This window comes from Aulonocara stuartgranti (genome assembly GCF_965226115.1).
Source record: "Aulonocara stuartgranti genome assembly, chromosome: 3".
NCBI classification, from domain to species: Eukaryota; Metazoa; Chordata; class Actinopteri; order Cichliformes; family Cichlidae; genus Aulonocara; species Aulonocara stuartgranti.
In genome coordinates, this window is record NC_138941.1 from 52770906 (window position 1) to 52781913 (window position 11008).

At 39.3% G+C, this 11008-nt stretch overlaps 2 protein-coding genes across 4 annotated transcripts in view; one reads left to right on the top strand and one right to left on the bottom strand.

The window, feature by feature from the left end:
• The window catches only part of LOC309702719 (uncharacterized protein), a 137127-nt gene extending 132608 nt beyond the window's left edge, over positions 1-4519 (top strand). Inside the window, exon 11 of the transcript XR_014275703.1 lies at positions 4405-4519. The gene's annotated coding sequence lies outside the window, so the exon portion shown is untranslated. The remainder of the gene's footprint in view (positions 1-4404) is intronic.
• The window catches only part of LOC309702744 (CD276 antigen-like), a 132573-nt gene that overhangs the window by 113190 nt on the left and 8375 nt on the right, over positions 1-11008 (bottom strand). The window lies entirely within an intron of this gene.

Here is an 11008-nt window from a genome sequence, read left to right on the forward strand (position 1 = left end):
ACCAGTTTCTCCCTCCAGGACCTGATAGCTAGCGATGAGAATTGATAAGAATTTAGCGATTCCGATTCCATTATTGATATCAGTTATTCATTCAATCTCTTATCAATTCTAATCGGCTCATTATCACCAAAATCTGCAAGCATGTCAAAGTTCAGTTCGGTTCGGTTCATTTTTATTTCAAATATGTACATTCATCATCATTAAAAATATCATTCCATTCTTTCGTTTGAAAAGGAGTAGGCAGAAGTACGCACTTATTTGGCCCTACCCCCTCAGGTTTTACCTCTCATTCATTTAATTTTCTTTCAGTCTTAAATTAAACAAACACATATCAATCAAAAGCAAAGCAAAGCAAAACGAAAAATACAAAAAAATCAAACAAAGAAGCAAACAAACCCCACCACAGTATACTTTCTTTCATATAAACGAAGACAAAATCTGTAAATACCTAGATTCACAAATTATGAAACAAACAAACTAAAACACCATTACCAACAACATTACTGTTCTGGGTTAACCCCGTTGTCTTCATTCTTATATTTGTTTAAAATTTAAAGTCATTACATTCATGCAAATTAATTGTATGTTGAATAGTCAAATGTTTCTGTTGGAGGTATTTCCCCTCTTTGTTGTGATCTGCGTTGGGTCATTGCTCAAAAAAAGAAATGTAATTATGAGATAGTGTGTTTCAGGTCAATTTACAGAGAAATTCAATAGTAATGTAATGAATAGAGTAACACATTACTTTCTTCTGGCAGTAATTAAGTAATGTACTGCAATACTCATAAGAAAAAGTGTTGTGTATAATACTGTTTCAATATAAACCTGAAACCACAGTCCCACACAGCGACAAAAGTCCTTATCCTGCTGGAGGCACATATATTTCTCTTAGCATTTAGTAGTGATGGGATTTCCGGCTCTTTTTAGAGAACCGGCTCTTTCGGCTCCGAACCGGCTCTTCAGGTTGTTTTGTTGCTTTAATTAATTTATTATTAACAATATATAAAATTATGCACAAAAGGAATTATTAATGGGAAAAAAAGTGGTTTTGTTTATATATTTTTATATATAAATATGTGCGGTGGCCCCTAGAGACAAAGCACGTACAAACTCCAAAAAGCACGTCCAACTTCCAAAGCACATACAAACACCAATACACATTTCTAGCGTTTACTGAACTTCCAAAACAGAGCTACCTAGATCACTTAAATTATACAATTGAAAGAATATGTGTATTGTTTGTGTATTTATACACAAGCACTCATATATATTCAAATAATTTAAAAAAAAAAGTTCATTTACCTGTTACTACCACACACCAAATCCGGTCATTGGTACTTGCTGGCTTGTGTAGCCACTAGGTAACAAAAGCTCAACACTGTGCCGAGCATCCTGGAGCACTTCTGTTGTGTTTTGTACGTGTTTTGGAGTTTGTACGTGCTTTGTCTCTAGGGGCCACTGTAAATTAGATTAGATTAGATGAAACTTTATTAATCCCTCGAGTGGGTTCCTCTGGGAAATTCAGTTTCCAGTAGCAAAACACCGAAAGAAGTTGCATGTTACAGATACATTAAGGGGAATGAGAGTAAGGATATAAGCATAAATACACCATATATACACATATACACATATATAGATACAGAATATACAATATGGATAAATAGGATTGCTCATTTGAGTGAGTATATTGCACAGTGATTATTGCACAGTCAAATATAAGAAAAAAAGACAAAACAAATATTGCAAATATTGCACAGTGTAAAAAAGCACCGACAGCTCAGTTGTTCCCGCCTCCTTTGTCCTCCTGTTTCCCCTCCCTCTCCCCTCCAGTGAGGAGTTAAACAGTCTGATGGCGTGTGGGACAAAGGAGTTTTTAAGTCTGTTGGTTTTTGACTTTGGGAGAAGCAGCCTGTCGCTGAATAGGCTCCTCTGATTGTTTACGACCGTGTGCAGAGGATACCCGGCATTGTTCATAATGTCCATCAGTTTCTTTAATGTCCTTTTCTCTGCCACTGTCACCAGAGTGTCCAGCTTCATGCCGACCACAGAGCCAGCCTTCCTGATCAGTTTCTCCAGCCTGCATGAGTCCTTCTTTGTTGTGCTGCTCCCCCAGCACACCACAGCATAGAAAAGTACTCCAGCAACCACCGACTGGTAAAACATCCTCAGGAGCTTCCTGCAGATGTTAAAAGACCTCAGCCTCCTGAGGAAGTACAGTCGGCTTTGGGCTTTTTTATACAGGTGCTCTGTGTTGCATGACCAGTCCAGTTTATTGTCCACCCACAGCCCGAGGTACTTGTACTTGTTGACCACCTCCACCTCCTCTCCCTCTATCTGAACTGGCAGTGGACCTTCTCTGGACCTCCCGAAGTCCACAACCAGTTTCTTGGTCTTTGAAGTGTTGAGTTGCAGGTGGTTTGTGTGACTCCATGCGACAAAGTTCCTCACCAGACTTTTGTACTCCTCTTCCTGATCATCCCAGATACACCCCATGATGGCCGTGTCATCTGCAAACTTCTGAATATGGCATAATTCAGAGTTATAGCAGAAGTCAGAGGTGTACAGGGTGAAGAGAAGTGGGGACAGCACAGTTCCCTGTGGGGCTCCTGTGCGGCTGACTTGTATTTTTATTTTTATTAATATACTTTTATTTATTCACTCCACATAAAATGTAATAAATAAATCATATAATACAAAAGCCAACTATTAGCGGTTCAACTTTTAACTATTTAAATTTTCAGCTTTTTCCTTTTAAACATCTTTAAAGTGAAACAACACAAAACACTGCAAACCACAACACAATTAAATATAAATTAAAATATGAAAACTAAAAGAACATGCATATTCTCTGTCATATGGACCTGCATGAACAAACTTTCTGAATCCTTTATCATCCGCAACTGAAAATAGTTGTGGATGATTACTATACCTTTCTAATGTGACGTTGTTGTCCCTGTCTCTCTTTCTCTCTCTCTCTCTCCTGTAGTTACCTAGCATGTGTAACTACCGCCCCTCCCCCCTCTTCCCAGCACAAAGCACAAGGCTCGCGTGCGGAGTGAAGCAAAAGTGCGAGAGAGAGGGTGAGAGAAAGAAAAAACAAACCCAGGGCTCGCGATAAGGAGCCGGCTCGCGTCATTCACGTCAAAGACCCGGCTCTAAGAGCCATTTTGTTCGCGACCGACACATCACTAGCATTTAGGTATAAACACAAAGAAAAATGAATACCAGCACAAAGAGATTTTAAAGTGATCGCCATTCTGATTCTACTTTAGAAACATGGACTGTATTATTGTAGGGTCTTTACCTTACAATATAACACACCTTCAGCCAACTGTTGTTGTGATTTAGTGCTACATAAATAAATAAAATACCATACAATACAAAGCAATTTGTCCACACTGAAAACTATTTTGCGAGCGTGTACATACAATATAACACAATACAATATAATAGGACGACCACAGATATGAGTCCACTGTCAGAGGCCATCAGAAGATCATTTGATGATCAATAAGCTGTTTTACAACTAATCTTTTAAGCATTTTTGAGATAAAAGGAAGGTTGAAGATTATCTTATAATAAGCTATTAATGATGAGATTTTTTTTTTTAAATTACAGCCACCTTAAAGGCCTGCAGTATGTTTTTGGTTTCAGAAAAGGTGATCAAGTTCGGTTTAATCTATTCTGAATGTCTTCACCCTGAGTTAACCTCATGCATGAGAAAGAAAGCCATGAATGAAACTCTGATACTACAAATCATCGTGTCAACGGTTACAGAAAGGGAGGAGCCACCATTTTAAATGAGTGCTTGGAATATGAATGTGTCAGTGTGGAAACTGATGAAATTGATATCTATCGAAATCTACTCTACATTTTATTTTTAAACATAACTAAACTGGGATAAAAGGCAAAGAGATTGCAACTTAAAAAGAAACACTGTCATCTAGTTAGACCTAGTAAGACTGCATGCTGCCTGACAGCACTTAATAATGCAGTGACAGTCTCATTTAGATTAGCAAGAATGAAACTAGTTCAGGAGAGCACTGCTAGATAAACAATGAGGTTTGTGACGATGTGGTTGTGGTGAACCCGGAAAATGCTGATTGAAGATTAAGAACAACTCAGGACACAATAAGTCTGTAAAAAAGAGAGAAGTGACAAAATGGTAACAAGAGAGTATTCTGATGAAGAGACCAAACCTTTAAACTGAACTGAAACATAACCATCTTCCTATAATGATATGCATGCAAGCTTCTCCTCATCCACATGCACAGGAAGTTAAGTTTTGCATCAGACACATCTGGCACAGAATGACACAGCAAAATAAAGTGAAATGTTATTTATGCCAAATAATAGTTGGGGGAAAAAAAAGGATAAATGTGAGAAGTACAATTCAAGTTCAAGTTCAAATTTTATTCACCACATGCAGTGGCAGGTTGCCCTGCAGTGGAATGAACCCGCCCCCCGACCTTACACACACAACACAGACATCACATGGGGATACAAGTCAGAGAACGGTTGCATTACGCAAAAACCACTGAAATGTACAATGGGAAAGTACAAGAGGGAAAAAAAGAGACCTCTACTCATGCTGGGCTACAGGAGGACAGCATGAGAACAGGAAACAAAAAAAAACTCCTCTACACAGAAAGCACATAAATGTCCACAGTACAACATTATAGAGCACTTGACCAGCAACAGGGTTGGGTAGGGGATAAGGAGTAATTCCAGGCAACACAGCAGCCATCCTGCCACTGCGCCGACTCTCCAGCGCGGGCCCAGACCCGCCTCGTGTTCCCAGGAGGCAACAAGCATCGAAGGCATTGGAAGGGGAGGGGGATGTGTGAGTGCTTATCAGTGTAAGTGTATGTGTGTGCGTGTCCATAGTTCAGCTGAGACAGTGTCCTTCGCCCTTCAGGCTAAGTAAACAGTCTACCAGCCAACCCAGGTGGCCTTGCATATTTATATATATGTGTATATACTAATATAATACTGCAAAACTGTACTAACAAAAGCTGTATAAAAATAAAGAGACTAGGTCTCCTTTTCAGGATGAAAAGTTCATGTAAAATGAGGCAACAGCAGAGGGGATATATATTATTATTATAACTGCTATAATTTATTATAAGTAAATCATTATTAGTGTTATTATATTTTAATATTCGGAACTGTTTTCAAATTGTTATAGAAAGGACAAACAACAGCCACTGGATGTTTTTTGTCTTCTCACAGGAGCTGAAGAAGAAATACAGATCACATGACTGGAATAAAGTTTAAACTGTTTTTGTGTAAAATTAATTAAATGTGTTTCTATTACTGATGAATCTCAAATTCACTATGACTGCACATAATAATTTACATTAACAAATTTTAGGATAATTTGTTGTTTTCTGTGTTTAGCATAATCTGAAACAAAATTCAGTCTCCGCTGGTTTGTTTTATTCTGCACTGAAACTGCATAACTCGATAATGTGAGGGGACTTTCTAACCACTAAACGGGTGCCAATTCTTCAAAGCAAACACCAGCTATCTGTATTTGTACCTATTTGACAGAGTTATACAGTTATGAGTGTGTCTTTTTTAGTGGCCGTCTGTTTTTTGACAACACATCATTCATTCCATTATGACTCAGAGCTGAGGCGTTACATAAAGTGGCAATTTTCTCCCCAAGTCTTTTCATCTTTTATAGATATGAATTCTTTTTAAATCATTTCTAAAACCAAACATTTGTCCAAAAAAAAAACTTAGTTAGAAATATAAAATGTGAGTGTTCGTTAAACAGTTTAAAGTGTGCCTTACTGATTTTACTGGGTGAATGTAGGACTTCAATGATCTGACTGACATTTTTTACAGTGTTTTGGCTCAAACAGCTTTTTAGATTAGAATAGAACAAAATAGAATAGAATAGACACTTTACTGTAATTCAGAACATACAACGGTTAGTTGTCATCAGAACATAATTTCACTACATTTAATTGCCATTGGACTACAAGTTATAAATTTAAAAAGATCTAAATATAAAGACAGTAAGTAAAAAGGTATGACATTGTGCTGCTCTGAATATGCATTTACAATGTGCACATATACGGGGGAGGGGAGGGGTTGAGTTTGGAGGGGCAGCTGTGTGTTTGCGTGATCAGGCTTAACTTGAACCTTTTCATTGTATGAGCTCTGAATGTTTAAATCATATCTAGAATCTAAACTTTCACAAGAAGCTTGTATATCTGCAGAAACTGAAATAGACTGATTATATCTGGGCCTAAGATCCTGATTCTTATACTGATCGCTTCAGCTCTCATCTCACGAATCGTCCACTGTGGATTGGCACTGATCGTCTCCCAGCCTGATCTTCAATGTCTTATCTCTGACATGTCACAATATTGATCACGTAGATCATTTGATGCTTCTCTTTCTGCCTCCTCATCCGTTTTAATAATTTGATCTATTAAGGCCATCAAAGAAAGAGAAAATTCAATAAAAGATTCGCTTACTAATTGTTTACGGTTGAAAAATCTGTGTTGCAAAGAAATGTGAGAATCGAAACAACCTTAAGTTTCTTTCAGAGCACCAAAAATTTTCTCATCATTTTCTGTTTGATCATTTGGCAAAAAACTATCTCAATCCTCAATCCACCTCTGTCATCATTTTGGGGGGGGGGGACTGGCACAATCGGTGGCTGACTAAATACTTTCTTGCCCCACTGTATCTCAATCCATGGCATTACCCTCTAAAACATTACAAACAATTTGAGCTTGCTCCTCTTCTGTTTGGCCTCTTGTGTGCACAAGGTCTCTTATCTGTTCAATCCAGTCATCTAGAGTCAGTGAGCATGTTGTCATACAGGGTTGTATCTCAGTCTCTGACTCACTTCCTGTAGCTCCTGTTGAACCCATTAGGTCTGCCAACTTTTTAACTATCAAATAAGGGACGCTGTGGTGTGCCGAAGCACAATGCACAACCAGCTGGACATAGTGTAAATATGAACTGTATGTGATATCGTAAGTAACAGTCAATATACGTGACATTTAAGGTAGAATAAGGGATGAACCAATTTTGCTCATTATGTCGCAGCTAAAACGGGACAGCTGACAAACCTAGTACCCACAGATGCTGTTTTCAAGTCTCCAAGTTCATTCTCCAACTCCTGTATGCATTGGATCATTGCTTGTTGCTCATCTCCTTCCATGATGGCAGTCAAACATTGGCTGCTTCTTCACTCCAGTGTCCCTCCTGTCCTTGCAAAAGAAACTAAAATGAATAAAACTAAAATGAGACAAAAAGCAGCCACTCCCTTGGATCCTTTGGACAACCCCAAAAATGTTACAGAACACTAAGATGTAAAATAAAATGCCCAATATCAATTAAACATAAATTTTTCCAAAAATTTGGTGCAGGAGTGCATTTTTGAAAATGAGCCATGAATACCTATCAAAAGCTATCACAGTGGCACAAGAACATTCTTTATTTATTTTTAACTACCATGTTATAAAGAAGAGAACAAACTTGGAGCATCAGATGAATGACCTTCATACCCCTGAACAATCTTACAATAGTCCCTGTGTGGGCCTCTTCGTACCATTCCCCAACTTTGATTTAAAACATGGTTTTGAAGTACAATGACTCACACATGTGTCCCTGATGAATGACCTCTCACCCCCATGTGGAAATGTATCGCCTAAATTTTTGAGCGCCATTAAGTCACATTTGGACTTCTTTGCTTGCAGATGACACCAACACGTTGGCCCATTACGAGCTGCAGTAATACAATCCTGCCTTAATAAGTGTACTTGACTTTGTTGTATGCTGTGTAAATGTCACTTTTGGGCTGTGCGAAATATGCAAAGCAGAATGAATATTATATTTGCTAATTGCTAATGACTGGTTAGTGGCCAGTCATGTGACATGGTCCTACTATCAGTAGTAGGTGTTATTTTGTTTTATTTTATTTATAGTTATTTTTGGTTGATTGCTTTTGTAGAGATCACCTGGGGATTGTTTCCTCTGAAGTCTTCCCCCCGTGGATTACGAGTATGTTTTTATTTTGTGCTGTACATTCAGTCATTGCACTCAGTTAAGTTAAGAGTTGTGTTCAAGGGTTGGTGCTGCAGAAGCTTACTATTGGCCTTTGCTGCCTTTTTTCCATTTTGTTTGGGTTTCCTCCTGTCCTTTCAGTAACTGGGCAGTAATTTGCTTTAGAGTCAGCTTTTTGTGTTAGATTTTTGTGGTGACCCAGAACATTTGATCTGTGTGTTTTACTTGGGTTTTGAAGTCTCCTTTTTATAACAGTGTTTAAACCACATGTGGGATCTATGGAAGCTATTAATGTTTTTTTTAATGTAAGTTATCTAATTAGTGAAGTTTGTTTCTGTAACATCTTCACAGTACTAATCGATAGGTCATCTGCTCTAAACTGAAGATTAAATTTATTTGTTAGTTTGAGTGTTTGGTTTCTGAAAGATGGATTTATAAATGCTTAATTTTGCTAAATCACTGGAATGATGCCCTTTTATTAGCTGCAGGTCACCAATATGTTTGTGCAGTAGTGTTAATCACAGAGGACATATTTGATTTCAGATTTTGAGTCTATTAATAAGTTGTGTTTTTACTCACGATCTAAAGGCCTAAAGTGGAGGTGACTACTTGCCCTGGTGGTAAGATCATCCGTGGTTTGTGATTATTTATGCATCGCCCACTGGTAAGCCACAGCTCTGAAACAGCTAACAGCACACGCAAATAAATTATTGGCTCTTCTGATGTCTGTTTTACATTTCTGTTAATAAATTATTTATTTTACACTCTGAACCACGCCCGTGTCTCAGGTGTTGCAGACCTGGGTGCCTTCTTAGTAATTTGCAGTGTTTCAAACGCCCCCACCACGATGCCGCCCTGGGGAATTTCACCCAGAGAATATGGGTGGAATTCCCCAGGGCAGCGTTGTGGGGTTTACCCCGTGACTGTGAAACCTTCAACCTCCTAATCGCCACAACAACATTTTGTGTTTGCAAAATTTGATGAATTCGGGTCAGCTGTAGATAATAGCACCAAAACAGGCTAGGACCACCCCTGGTCCTAGCCTGTTTTGGTGCACTCCCTCCCTCAAAGTTTGTCCATTCTGCGCTGCAGATGGGTTGCTTGTGTTAAAAATTTTAATTGCCTTAATAGCGATAACGGCGTTAACCTTGATAGCCCTAGTTTTTGTTTTTTTTTTTGTTGTTTTTTTATTTTGTTTTATATTGCGAGTTGGTTATTAGATGCCGCAGCCAGCCAGAGCATCCCCGCCGTCCCGCCCCTCTCCTCCCTGTGCAGCAAGCAGCAGGCGCACCTCATGGATGGAGGGCACCCAGTACGCAAATGGGCAATAGAAAACGGCCTTTGCGATCGCAAGAATGCACTGGCATGATGTCAGGGCAGTAAGGGTGCGAGCAACCTTTTTTTCTTTTTAATACATGATGCACCACGATGCAGCCCTGGGCTACGGCCCATGTCGCCCATATCAAAAGCCGGCACTGATAATAGCGGCAATATACAGTAAACCCAAATCTTTGAAAACCTGAATGAACTGAATTTGGATAAATTCCCTGAACTCTGTTTGTGTCTGACAAGACTGACAGACTTTGCAGTTAAATTATGGTCATTGGTTAGAACACATAGTTCCCCTTCCCCACAACCCACACAGTTCAAGGCCCTTCTCACTGTGGTAAAAGAGGAAATGTGAAATATGAGCTTTTAATATTGTTTTATGTGTTTGTTGTTTGTTCTGCTAAATTGCGGCCCAACATCTCAAAACAGAAACCATTCAAAGCAGTAAAGCATCATTATTATTTCTGATTCTGATTAAATATTAAACTAGTGACATATATACTCATGTGACTCCTCAAACAACTAACACGTTTTGTCACTTTACGTTATTTCTATGCTCTGTCTGCAGCTACATTTATTTCATCTCCCAGTCTGTATGAACTTCCTGTCCGTCCACGCTGGATGAGGAGTACAAAGTATTTTTGAATAATGTGTCCTGTAACCATGTGTGGCAGGATGAATGTTATCCCTCGGTCCAACCCACTTTCAGCCTGGCCCATTAGGGGGCGCTGGTATAAATAGTGGCCATATGAGTGTCTCTGCATCGCTTGCCTGTGATCTCTTTTTTGGTCACCTGACTTCCCCTCGGTGTGGTAGAGATCATTTGTGGGTTACTCCTTTGAAGTCTCCATCGCGGCTGGTCGTAACTATAGAAGCCTCCTGAGCTATTCTGCTTACGTTCTGTGACCCGGCTTACTTGGTACGTAATCAACTTTTGTTACGCTCTCTGCCTTCTATTGTTCTTTTATAGTAATTATTTATTATGTTTCGCAGGAAGTGTGGGCCGTAGTTTTGCGCCAAGCTACGCGAACTGAAGTGCTGCTGTTTTGCCTTGCTGTGCTTTTACCGTCTGTTCCCGTTGTGAGAATTCTTTCCCTGCTGCTGTCAGCTTTTACAGTGGACGTCGGCGTGGACAACGGCCATATGCATGCCGGTTATCTGAGTCAGCTGGCGTGCATATTGATTGACTGTTAACTTTTCGTCGTGTGGACGGCAAGTTGGAGCAGTACGGCGATTCCGTTTGCTCCAGATTTTAGAGTTTTATTCAGATTGTATGTTTTATTGCTTTTGATTTGTAGTTTGGATTTTTGTTACACCACTGGTGGGAGGCCCTTTTTCTAGCTGTAGATCACCAGTGTGGTCCTGCAGTTGGGTTATCCCCCGGTGCTACACATTAGTTTGTTGTAATATATTAACATTTTCTTTGTTTCTTTTATTCAGATGCGGAGTGCCGACGTGGAGGAGACTAGGGTGCCTTGGTGGTGGGATCCCTTGAGTGTACACACCCGCCTTGTTTAGTTTATTAGTGTGATAGTGTGTTGCACCTGTGTGTTGGTGTGTTTTCTTTCTTTAGTTGTGTGGCATCCCTGCCCCTCCACTGGTAAGCCTCAGCTCTGAATACCTTTTTAAGCATATTTGTACTTGAATA